Here is a 12,563-nt window from a genome sequence, read left to right as displayed (position 1 = left end):
TTGCGATATAATTTGGTAATCAGTTATTGACTATCGAAGCATCTTCTTTAATAGAGGAAGTGGAGAAATGTGAACAGTGTGATGGCCTTAAAGTAACTGAACAACAGACTGGCACAGCATCACTGATGACACAAAAAATTGAATCATCCGTGAAGAATGGATTCATAAGTTCTTCTCTATAGTATGGACTGCTCTGTTTGTAAACTAGTTACTCCTTACTTTTCTTTTATCGAATTTCTAGGTGTGGGGCGTTGTTACTATTTATTGCACACTTACGAACAACTACACTCACAAAAATCTGTGGCACTTAGACAATAAGCTTTCAGTAGGACACATACAAAACACTGCGCCAACGCGAAAATAAACAGGAGTTAAGACGACCATTTACAGATGCTGGAAACCGGCAGTGTTACCGACATATGCAACATGTCCGAAACGGAATCGCTGCAAGAAAAACTTTAGCAGCTGTTTTGCGAAATACTAATGTTTTTCAATAATTTAAATAATGGGTGCGCAGTAGCATACACGATAGTGATTCTAAAATTTAGCATATAGCGGTCATTTTTCATTCTAAACCGAAGGAAGTACACGTCATTGTATCAGGAGAGACTGTGTAATTTAATGAAGTAATGAAAATCATTCAACATTAGCCTGTGTCGTTCAGAAAACGTTACTGTTTGTTTCAGTCCTCAGGTTCGGTGCGTATCAACTCACAGCGAGTGCTGTTTCGGCATACACCTGAGAGAGAGTCGCTGTTTGGACACGTGTCTGATAGGTACCAAATAGTAATGGTCTGGCGCGTTTGTTGTGTAGGACGTTCCCGTATGACTTGTATAACGCGTAGGCTGTCAGTATTTTAGTGGCACATTTCCTGGACGTGGCATATCTGGATCCTTCCATTCACTAAGGTTTGTCAGCTATGCAGCCTGCACGTTAGGATGAGGATCAGAATTTAACCAACGAGGGGTTTAGAGAAGGAGCTTATAAAATGCAGATGATACTTTTCCAGAAGTCTGCGCACCCTGTCGTTTTAGAAAGTTCATATCATCAGATTAGGATTTATAACGCTTCGCAGGATGCATTTTAGTGTTGTACGTCTACGCATATCACTAAGAGACTGTGTGTAGACGATGTGTTAATGTCAAGTGACTGCGCGCATGAGATATAAGGCAGTAAGTGTTACGCGTCCAGGCTAAATCAAACCTCACAACTTAAGGCGGCAATGCCTCCAACTGTCATCACTTACATCCACGGCGATATAATCTTGTTCGACCTCTTAACAGACGCTGAACTGCCTCGCACCAAGCCTAGCAGTAATATGGCAAGGAATTTCTGGCGACGCCGTCCTTGTCTTAAATATCGTTAGTGTACTTATTATGTAAAACTAGAATAAACTCCCAATCGTTTGGTGACAAGTCTTCGTCAAGTTGACAGCTATCGTGCTAATGTCGGCGATTTGATGGCACATTGGAACAGAAATAGCTAGGAGAATTTATCTTTAGCTTCTCAGCATCGTGAGCTCACTTCCAACATCATTAACATTAGCTGTGTGTGCCAATGTATATAAAACCTCTGTCTTGGAAGCTTTAAGACAGTGTGAGTCGGCTGGTGGAATACAGACTGGCTGCAACGCCCATCCGGTTTACGTCACTTAATACGTTTTCTGGCAGCATGACGATGACGCCGGTGATTTTCGTCGAAAGCTGAAGATTTTATTGGATTACGACGTGAAACTAACACAGAATACTTTATAGTATTAGCAAAGTGTTGCATAGTACTCTCTCTCTCTCTCTCTCTCTCTCTCTCCCTTGCTCTCTCTCTCTCTCTCTCTGTGGTGCAAAATTAGTCTCGGCGTGTGCTTGCGTTCGATAGGCCAGTTAAGAACCTTCGTCTCACCAGTCACCCCTAAATCGATACTCTGCTCGACTACAAGCCACAGTGTGCTCTGAACAATTTCCTTCTCGTGATTTTTCAGTTTCTCCCGGCGTATTTGTTGCTCGAACAGTCCACGGGTATATTCGTCAGCGCACCTGACGATGACGACATGTCTGATCTCCGAAATATTGTGCCCGTTGGACACTATGAACCGGCAGTATACCCGTGGACTGTTCGAGCAATTTCCTTCTCTTTTTTTTTTTTTTTTTTTTTGTGCCAACATAAGTCCACTTGTTTTAAATTGTGAGACGGTTCTTTGTAGCTTCGGGGCAGTGTCGCCTAATCGTGAAGCTGGCGTAGAGGATTCGACTTCCACCTTGGGAACCCGCGTTAACCGTCTTCAAATAACCCTGTTACTGTGCGCGTGTTGTATAGTTACAAGCTTAGGATGTATGTGTGATTATTGTGGACCTAGTGGCGAAAAAATATAAGGGCAAATAGGATCAATCTACAGTGTCTACTTCCAAAACAATTTCTACGACCTCCATATCAGTAGTGAGCTGGATATATCACTGAGTCACAAAATACTAAGAAAAGAAGAAGGACGAATGGAGACAGCGCTATGACCTACATGGTGGGGAGATTCTTTGTTGCCTATTTTTAAATAATCTTAAGCTGTCTTTTTCTTTTTAGGGGATAGTGAAAACTTTTCATTTCCATTTTTAAACGATAGCATACACATTCTGTGTGGTGTAATCTTTGAAATTATAAAAACTGCGCTGGGAAAGTAAGTTCTTTTCTAAATGTGAAAAACTGTTCCAACATACAGCATGGTCATGTACACAGCGACATATACTGTACTCAAATTTAAAAGTGACGCAGTCAAGAAAATCTTGTCGATGCTGTATGTAACAGTCAATGTGGAACATCATTTACTACACGCCGATAATCAATAAGTGAAAAGGAATTAAGGTGTATTGTCAGAAACTAGTTACAAGTTAAATAAGTTTTTAAACTGAAGGTATTGAAAACTTCCGTTATCAGTTTTTAAGATAGTAAAGAAACTCAGTGAATGGTGCCACGACTTACCAATAATTCGTAGCCAGATTCTGAGGCAAAGATCCTGGTGCGCGCAGCAATACAGCGAGGGCACGCATAGAGTGGCATGGATGATTTTGACAGTACGAGGCAATGCGAAGCGGAGCGAACTCAGTGGTGGTTACGGACTGAAGCGGTGCGGAGTTAGCCACTTGCCTTCCGGCTTCCAAGGCGCCTGGGTCCCATACAAGACATGGCGGTCAAACAAAACGCGGGGAGTGTGGAGAGAGACGCTGGTTGGGACGTCTGGTTGGAACAGCGTCGAGCGGTACGAAACTCGTCGTCTTTCGGTGGTGTGACCGTTTGGAAGTTCGTCCTCCAACCTCCCTGCCTCTGCCACCCGGATCTGTTGTCTTCAGCGCCAACTAAGACTCAGGTTAGTACATATTTAGTGTAGAATAATTTGAACCATAGATCCCTTTCTGTGGTGCAATTAAGTGATAGTTGATGCAGGTTTAATTCGACGGGGGTACTAACAGTTCCCGCCAGAATCGTGACGGTCGCTAGTTGTGTTGACGGTAGCCGATTTTGACTAAGTACTGTAGAGTGGCCTTGCTCAGCCTCCTTGTACTGGGAGTGTTCCCAGATAGAGGCAGTTCTGTCCATTCTGAGGTATTCTATATAATGGTGATTTTTGTGACCGCGCCAGTCTGGCCATTAACCTTTCGGCCCCGATTGTACTGATTCTACTGATTATTTTCTGTATAAGACGTTAGTACTGTGGATATTGATCATTCTGTTGTATTTCTGTGCACTAAACAGTGAAACCGAAAGGACCTACTCGCTACTTACCGCTCTGTTGCGGAAGTTGTTCCCTTTTGGCGGCAAGATTTGAGTGCAGATTAATCGCTAGAACAGGAATTGATATAGCTATGGTGTGCTTGTTTAATTTTAAAAGCAGTGTGAGCGTACTTCCTTAAATTTTCTGTCAGTTCGTGCTGTTTTTGTGCACCGTCTTCTCCCGTGTTTAAATTAGTACCTGGTCTAACCCAGCCTCTGTCTGGAGCTCCTCGCGAGTCGTGTACTATTCAAGCAGAAGAACAGATAACATCTTAACACAAATTAATCATTGCGTTCTTAGCTCGCACACCGGAGGATTTTGTTTCATCGATCGGTCCTGAGTTGAATCCACAGTCAACATTGCTGTTCATTGCTTAAATTGCCATATAGTTGTTATGTGTATTTCTAACAGGACGTTTTGTGTGTTACAGACATGTCCTGCTCCCGTGCTTAGCTTGAAGGTCAGTGCGGCGGGTAGGTTGGCCAGTCGGCGCCGGACGTGATACCTGGGCTACTAAGGCGGTTTGTACTAACCCTTATGTCTTGTTGTATTTATGATACCGCTGTTATTCAGTGACTGTTCTTGTCTGTAAAATTTTATTTTGGATTTGATACAGATCTTCGAGCATTTGATCTTTCCCATTTTGGATTCTGATTAGCAAAATTATTTATTGATCCTTTGAGGTCTAAAAAGGGCTTAATAATATTCTTGTTCCGTTGTATCCAATTTGGATAATGGTTTTCTAGTAGAATTTCAGAATAATAGTCAGAATAATAGTTATTTCAAAGCTCCAACGAAGCCTAAATGCTCTTTTCCTGTATTCGTCCGAATATTGTTCTCACTGCTAAATCCTATGGTTATAGTTTTAAATATTCTCTGAAAATAGTATCTCAGTCCTCTTCTACTGTTTTAAATAAGTTGTATTGTGTATTTTACGAATGGTGTTAGATCTTCAGTTGGGTCCAGTGCTTTCAACCCTTGATCCGTCAATAAATCTCAGGAAGCACCCAATCCAGATCATGCAGATATCAGGGATTCAATCGTAGAAGACTTTCTGCCGTTTCATGGTCCAAGATTTCGTATGAAAAACGAAGTATGGTTTAACCATCCAGACGTTATGTCAAAAGTTCTAAAAATATACAGAATTTTAATCGTAAAACCCCGTAATTGAAGAATTAAAAATATCCTCCCAATAGCTTCAATGTATTACATAGTAATTGAATGTGTGGGACTCGTAATAGTTACATACGCTTCACAAAACAAAACCTCATGCCTCACAACAACAAAAACAATCGAAAATTCTAGAAAACGCTAATGGTGGTTTGTAGTGTGCATTCCTTCTTGTAATATCAAAATGGGTCACTACATTAAAATACAGACAGCAAAACATCATTTGTTCCTAGGTACGGTATCCTCCAGTTACAAAATTCTCTCCAACCCCCCCCCCCCCCCTTCAAACGCAACGTTTGTTCAGATCGTCATCGGTGATAAAAAGGAAAAAAAAAGAACAAAGATGACAGAGAGGCAGAAATAACTATTTTGTAGAAGTTTTGATCTGGAGGCCCTGAGTGAAAATAACAGATTTACATTGAGAGAGGACGAGTCACTCTCTCACTATTTTCCATATTTAAGGCTACTCTTTAAAGTTGATTTTATCCCCAATACATCATTTTTTCGAGACGACAGGAAGTTATCAACATGAGCAGGCACTGATGGTAGCATGTACGTTGTTAACGCATGCTGGTGGATCTTTATGGTGGCTTTCCTTCGAATTGTATTTTTCTGGAGCTGACTACAAGCAGGCAGTTTGGTCATTTCACAATAAAGCTTTCAGTGGATGTTGGGGCCTTTGAAGCCACGTACAGCTATTGGGGAAAGGAACATCTAGAAGCACTTCTTGCTGACAGAATGCTGCCCCAAGAATTTCTCGTACTGATGTGCAGACAATGCTTTCGGCCGAAGAGGCAGAAAAACTGCCTACTTGGACCTACCTTTTGGGCGCCTCTAACCACAGCAGAAGCAGGGGTGCAAGAGATATCTAGGTCACCTGGCAAAGACGTTTCGACAGTCTCATAAACGCCTTTTGTGAACAGGGATGGTGGCCATAAAAATTCGCGAGTTTCCGCGTTTACTGTGGACTGGACACTACTGAGGAAATCATCAGGTGGTATCGCCCTCCTACCTGCAGAGTTTTTTGGGAAGCTTCTGGTCTTCCAAACAAGTTTAAAACAGAATGCAACATTTATGTAGGCTGTGAAATGGTCTATGTTGGGACCCAGATGCACTTCTCTTAGTCTTGCACTTCTCTTAGTCTAGCTGAGGTTCTTGGGCGGACATGTTGTAACATTTGGGCCATCCAGGTAATGATCTCCAAGCTAAATGTGTTGTTCATTTTAGGGCTAAATGGAAACTCGAAACACGCTGCCTAAACTGGCCATGGTAAAGAATGAGTTGGCAACATAACGTCTTCTCCTCTCTGTGCTGGAATTTGTGAGTCAGGGATTGGGGCTGCTTCTCCAGAAAAGAGAAGCGTATTGTTAACTTTGATTGGGGTTGGCCACTGGATGGAGCAGATAAGTAAGAGGGGAGATATAGAACTTGTGGGGTCTTGTAATTACCACGAAACCGTTGTGGGGGCAGTTGCATGAGTCCTTTTGTGGAGTTTGATGGAAAGTGAGGAGAGAAGAAACTTGGTCTTCTGATTCAGATTCAGGTCTGAGGCCCTCATGGTCTTGACTCTTGCTATGAGTAGGTTGTACTTGGGACACCTGCCCTGTGCGTGACTTCGCATTAGCATTGGTCTTGATTGGGGAGTCTGTGATAAGGACTTAGCTGTACTGGCAGTTTAGATCTCAGTCATTTTGGACAACACTGTGCCGACGGCTATCTGACAGGTCCACCACCTTGAAATTTGATCTCTTTGTTCACACTGCCGTCAATTTGGTCAATGGCATGACCAGCAAATGAGAGTGTCACACGCTGAAGTCTGCCGATATATCAAGGCTCCTTTAGAGAGTAATTGCGATCTGCTTAAAACATCGCTAGCCGTCACTTTGCATATTTCGTGCTCGTGATAACGAATCACAGGTGCTACATATCGTTGCTCCCCAGACGCTTGAACTACGACCATTACCTGAGACAGAGCTACACTTCGAGAAAGCGGTGTAGTATTGCTGCTCCGGCTTGTTAGGACAAACAGAAACACAGTCTCGCCACTTATTCTCAACATTCAAATGGCTCCAAGCACTATGGGCCTTAATATCGGAGGTCATCAGTCCCCTAGACTTAGAATTACTTAAACCTAACTAACCTAAGGACATCATACACATCCATGCCCGAGGCAGGATTCGAATCTATGACTGTAGCAGCAGCGCGGTTCCGGACTGAAGCGCCTAGAACCGCTTGGCCACAGCGGCCGGCACTTGTTCTTAGCTGCACCATCAAAATCTATTCAGCTTTAGGTGGTTTCCGATTGCGTTGTAAATTATTTGAGCCACAGTAAATAGTTTAATCGTATAAACCCTACTCTTTGCCAAGCAGTCACCACCCAGTGGAGATATAACTATTTATTGCGTCTATTTGTGTTGCCAACTGTTCATGATATATTTGTCATCGCACTTAATATGTGTTGCTTGTCCTATTTTATAAATTTGTGCCACGACTTTCATAAAAGATCAGTCCCTTATTGATATACTAATCAACCATCAACAATGGACTACAATAATGACAGGACCACCATTTCATTAATATTATTTCAGCATTCAAGTTCATTAAGATTCTGATAAATGTGAAAACCTCTAATGCAGACTAACAATAACAAACAGTCAAAGGGCAAGATCAGTTCAGCAGACCATGGAGCAGGTACTCAGGTGGAAGACTTACTAGGTAAAATGACTGCTGCCAGGGCGTAAATTCATAGTCGCCTGTAGCGTTTCAAATCATACCGCAAGTGTCTTTTATTCCTGAGGCAAATGAAATACCTGGATAATAAGTGGGGAGACTGAGTGTGAAGTTGAGAGCCCATAGATGAAATGGTGTAATAGCCTTAAAGTGTAGAAAGAGAAGGTATTGAGAGATGCCTTGAGAGACGAACAACTTGCCTATTTCGGAATGGAGATCACTATAGACAGTAAAAAATGTTAGGGAAGTTGAAGATAAGTGTTTGCAACACCAAATACGGGCGGTGCGCAGTGTGGAAAGGTCTATGAAGATAAAGTTATTGCCATAAAGCTGGTGGAAATGGACGAGGACATCAAACCAGACAAAAAGCTCTCGGCCATCAAATAATAAAAAAATAACAGACAGTAAGTCGTAGCTGTTCACTGTTTATTCGCTGAGCACCTGCGCAAATGTCACTTATAAACACCGTCCAATAAGTTTATATCAGGTATTTGACTACCGTTTATAGGAAAAAAAGAATCCAAACGGCATGTCATGGAGATGTTATCTCGTGTGTTTATAGCTCTATATTATTCATAAACGAGAAATACGACGCACGTCGCTGCATCAACATTCAGCCTCAGAAACGACTTGTTACGTTCCAGTACTTAATAACGGGACACGAAATGACGCTGAAGCGAATGTAGATGTCTGTGTAAAGGGGCCAGGGCCTCATATCCGGAAAGATTTAAATGACAGAAGCTGTGGCGCAATTCGGTGGCCCGTTTTTACGAGCGCCTCTTTCCGAAGAGCAGCACGTGTCCGGCGAACCGCTCCCAGTCGCTTTCTTCCTTTTGGACGAGTCTGATGGTGGATGTTGTCGTGATCAATAGCGCCGCATGGGCCAAAGGTCTGTGTGTGCTGACATAGACATAGATGTGAATTTAAGATCAGATGACGTCGATGATGACAACTTCACAAGCAATCACTTACTTTGGCACGCTTGTGCTATGGCGCTCGACAGGCAGAAGGTTTGAGTTCCGATGGTTGTAAACACTTTCATAAAAAAAAATGGTTCAAATGACTCAAAGAACTATAGGACTTAACATCTGAGGTCATGAGTCCCCTAGACTTAGAACCTCTTAAACCTAAGGACATCACACACATCCATGCCCGAGGCAGGATTCGAACCTGCGACCGTAGCAGCCGCGTGGTTCCGGACTGCAGCGCCTAGAACCGCTCGGCCACCGCGGCCGGCTAGTGTCATCGGTAGTACTGCGACATGGAGGGGACGAGGGCTGATGGTGCAATTTTTGATCATCAAGAGTTTGCGCCAGTGTCCTGCATTAAATATAAAACTACTCTGGGTTTGAGGTCATGTGACTGACTGTTGCGGAGTTTGAGACCGGCGGCCGTCTTGTGCTATTCTAAAAGTGAAGCTTATGTGGTGGTACCGGGTTTCACCCTCTCTGTCCTCATGAACACCACAAACACGACACAAACCCCCTCATCAAAGGCACCTGCGATTAACACGTGTTAAGGCACAACTCGCACATTTAATTTAACTCAACTTGCCCTTTTCTCACATGATATACTGTGAACTGTGGATGAAGGTAAACAGGCAGATTCCATATTTCTAGGTTTTGGTAAGCGTTTGACACGGTGCCCCATTGCACGCTTTTAACAAAGGTATGGTATGGTATAATTTCAACAGATATGAGAGTGGCTCGAAGACTTCTTAAGTAAAAGAATCCAGTATGTTGTTCTCGAAGGCGAGTGTTCATCGGTTTCTTCAGTAGTGCCCCAGGGAACTGTGATAGCACCGATGTTGTCCTTTGCCTTCATAAACGATTTGTCGGACAGGGTGGACAGCAATCTGCGATTGTTTGCTGCTGACGCGGGGGTATGCGGTAAAGTGTCGAATTTGAGTGACAGTAGGAAGATACAAGACGACTTAGACTAAACTTCTACATGATGTGATGAATGGCAACTAGTCCTTATTGTGAAAAAATGCAAGTTAATCCGGATGAGTAGGAAGAGTAAACCTGTAACGTTTGGATACAGCACTACCAGTGTCCTGCTTGACACAGTCAAGTCGTTTAAATATCTGGGCATAACGTTGCAAAGCGAGATGAGATGGAACGAGCATATGAGAACTGTGGTAGGGAAGGCGAATTGTCGACTTTGGTTTATTGGGAGAATTTACGGAAAGAGTGGTTCACCTATAAAGGAGACTGCATATAGGATGCTGGTGCGACCTAGTCTTGATTACTGCTCGAGTGTTTGAGATCCATACGAGGTCGGATTGAAGGAAGACATCGAAGCAATTCAGCGGCGGGCTGCTAGATTTGTTACCGGTAGGTACTTAAGTGTTACGGAGGTGCCTGGGGAACTCAAATGGGAATCCCTGAGGGAAGGCGACGTTCTTTTAAGAAACACTGTAGAGAAAATGTAGAGAACCGGTATTTGAAGCTAACTGCCGAACGATTCTACTGCCGCCAATATCCATTGCGCGTAAGGACCACAAAGATAAGATACGAGAAATTAGGGCGCACATGGCGGCATAAACATAACCGTCTTTCCCTCACTCTATTTGCGAGTGGAACTGGGAAGGAAATGACTTGTAGTGGTACAGGGTACATTCCCTCACGCACCGCATGGCGGCTTGCAGAGTACCTATTTAGTACATGTACTTATGGATGGATTTTCAGTTCGGTGGCCCAGCCTATACCTGGGGGTCCCGTAATCATCAAGTAGTACACAACGTTATGCAATTTTTCGTTTTTTGTAGAATTTCCTGCAAAATAAACAGGCTTTTAACATAATAACGGTAACAACAATCCCAAACTATTTCAACATAACAAAATTGTACTTAAATTTGGTCTAATAATTGAGATCCTTCTGGAAGAATAAATATTACGCCAATAACAAACACCTTTAAAAGACTCTGACCGAACAGTAGGGATCGGCCTGCCTCAATCCTCACTTCGCCTTCCTCACCAAAAATTTTGACATGAGAACATATTCACGCTCTTTTAACATAGAACATTCTAAATTCTTTTACCGAGTCTCTCTTTGTAACTGAGCCTCCATACTCAGCATCTCCTCTCACTGCCACTGTCTGCATATGTCTCTCCCCCACTGCCTCTTTTTTCTCCCATTGATTTACAGCGTATCCCACTGCCATTGCCCCCTCTCTCACCTAAACTGTCTCCTTTTGTCTTTCTTTCTCACAACCCGTATCTCCACCGTACCTCGGCAGCTCAAAAATTCTGATGTAGGGAGGGGAGGAGGGTGAGAGGGCTTTCAACTACGTTTTCCCATATACCTATGTGTTTAAAATTTCGACCCAAAATGGGCCCTCCCCTGTACCTGCCAATCAGAATTCACCATTCTTAGAGGGTCCAGACTCTCGCACCCCCAAACCTATGGATGGTGCCCACTTGTCTGTATTTTTAATTTCCAATGCCACTGCTTCTATCACCACCAATCTTTTTTTCTTTTTACCGCTACTGTCTCTCATTGACCATGGATACCTCCTTTCTCTTTGGCCTCCAATGCTGTTGTCTTCATCCATCTCTCTTTCTCTTTCACATCCACTTCTTTTCTCCCAGCATCACTGTCTCCTTTCTCTTTCTCTCCCACTGGCACTGTCTCTTCTCTCCTTCCCCCCCCCCCCCCCCCCCCGTTGGCACTTCCCCCTCTCTTTACACAGTCTCTCTGCTACTCTCTTGCAGCACAAAAAAGTGTGAAAATGTTCGCACACCAAACATTTCGGTGAGGAAAGCGGAATGAGGACTGAGGCAGCTAGTTTCCCACTTTCCTGTCATCAGAGTCTTTTAAAGATGAACATATTCCCGTTTTCTGCCCCATATGAGAATTTTTCCACTAGGTCCCTTCTTTTCCCTGTTACTGCCGTGTGTGCTGCTAGTATGAAACGTATCCTATAAGTTTATATACTTCGACACATTTACATATTTCGACACATATGAACAACAGATAAGTACACATAATATTAGGTTAACACAAAATCGATTGCTTTACATTTCTTCTGGGTACTTTGCTCATCGATGTCAACAATTAATCGGAAACACCTGGCTTATGATTTGTTTCGTAAAAGAGTAAAAATGTTATTAGAAATCATTAACTGAATTTGCAGGCTTTCCAGTTTTACATATTTTTGACTATCATTTTAAGTTCAGGTGTACTGGTACCCTTTTCATCCCAGTTTTTGTCACTGCAGAAAATTCGTATATTTGTATGGACTTGAAGTGCCCATTATACAGAGACAGTGCGTCATAAAGTGTTACTGGTGACAACATGCCGACGAGAAACAGTCTGGTAAACTCAGAAGCCTCGCGGTGACCCTAGAAACCTTGACACTTGTTCACTGCGCCGAAGACGGAGCAATACGTGCGCATTTTTCGTGCATAAGTACCGTAAATTTGAACCTCTGAATCTCGATAAAGGTTAATGACACTGAAATTTTTCGAAGTGCGCTGAGAATGTCATCTTAAGGACATACCATAAAGATTTTGACGATCTTCTATGAATAAATATTGTAGACGGGCCATTTTCACAATTGGTATTATTCGTGCCCAAAAATCATGGTTTTTCGGGGTTTTCTCAGGAGCTGCCCAGAAACAAATGGTGCTTTTGCAAACCACCTAATCTCCGCCGTAGACCACGCCTACTGCAAGAGAATCAATCGTCCTGGACTCTGGAGAAAGTGTGTAATTTTTAAATTTCAACCCTCTATTGTAGAATAGCTACGGTGTTCCTGTTCTTTCGATAGGTATACAAAAGTTCATTAGGCCATTCTCTGTGGCGAATGGAACCCGAAATATCACCCCATGAAAAACAGCATTTCTACATGCGGTTTTTTCGAACATATTGGTATTTTGCACTGTCGTCCACGGACCGATAAGGA

Source organism: Schistocerca piceifrons, chromosome 5 (genome assembly GCF_021461385.2).
Source record: "Schistocerca piceifrons isolate TAMUIC-IGC-003096 chromosome 5, iqSchPice1.1, whole genome shotgun sequence".
NCBI lineage: Eukaryota > Metazoa > Arthropoda > Insecta > Orthoptera > Acrididae > Schistocerca > Schistocerca piceifrons.
Note: the sequence above shows the minus strand (reverse complement) of the source record.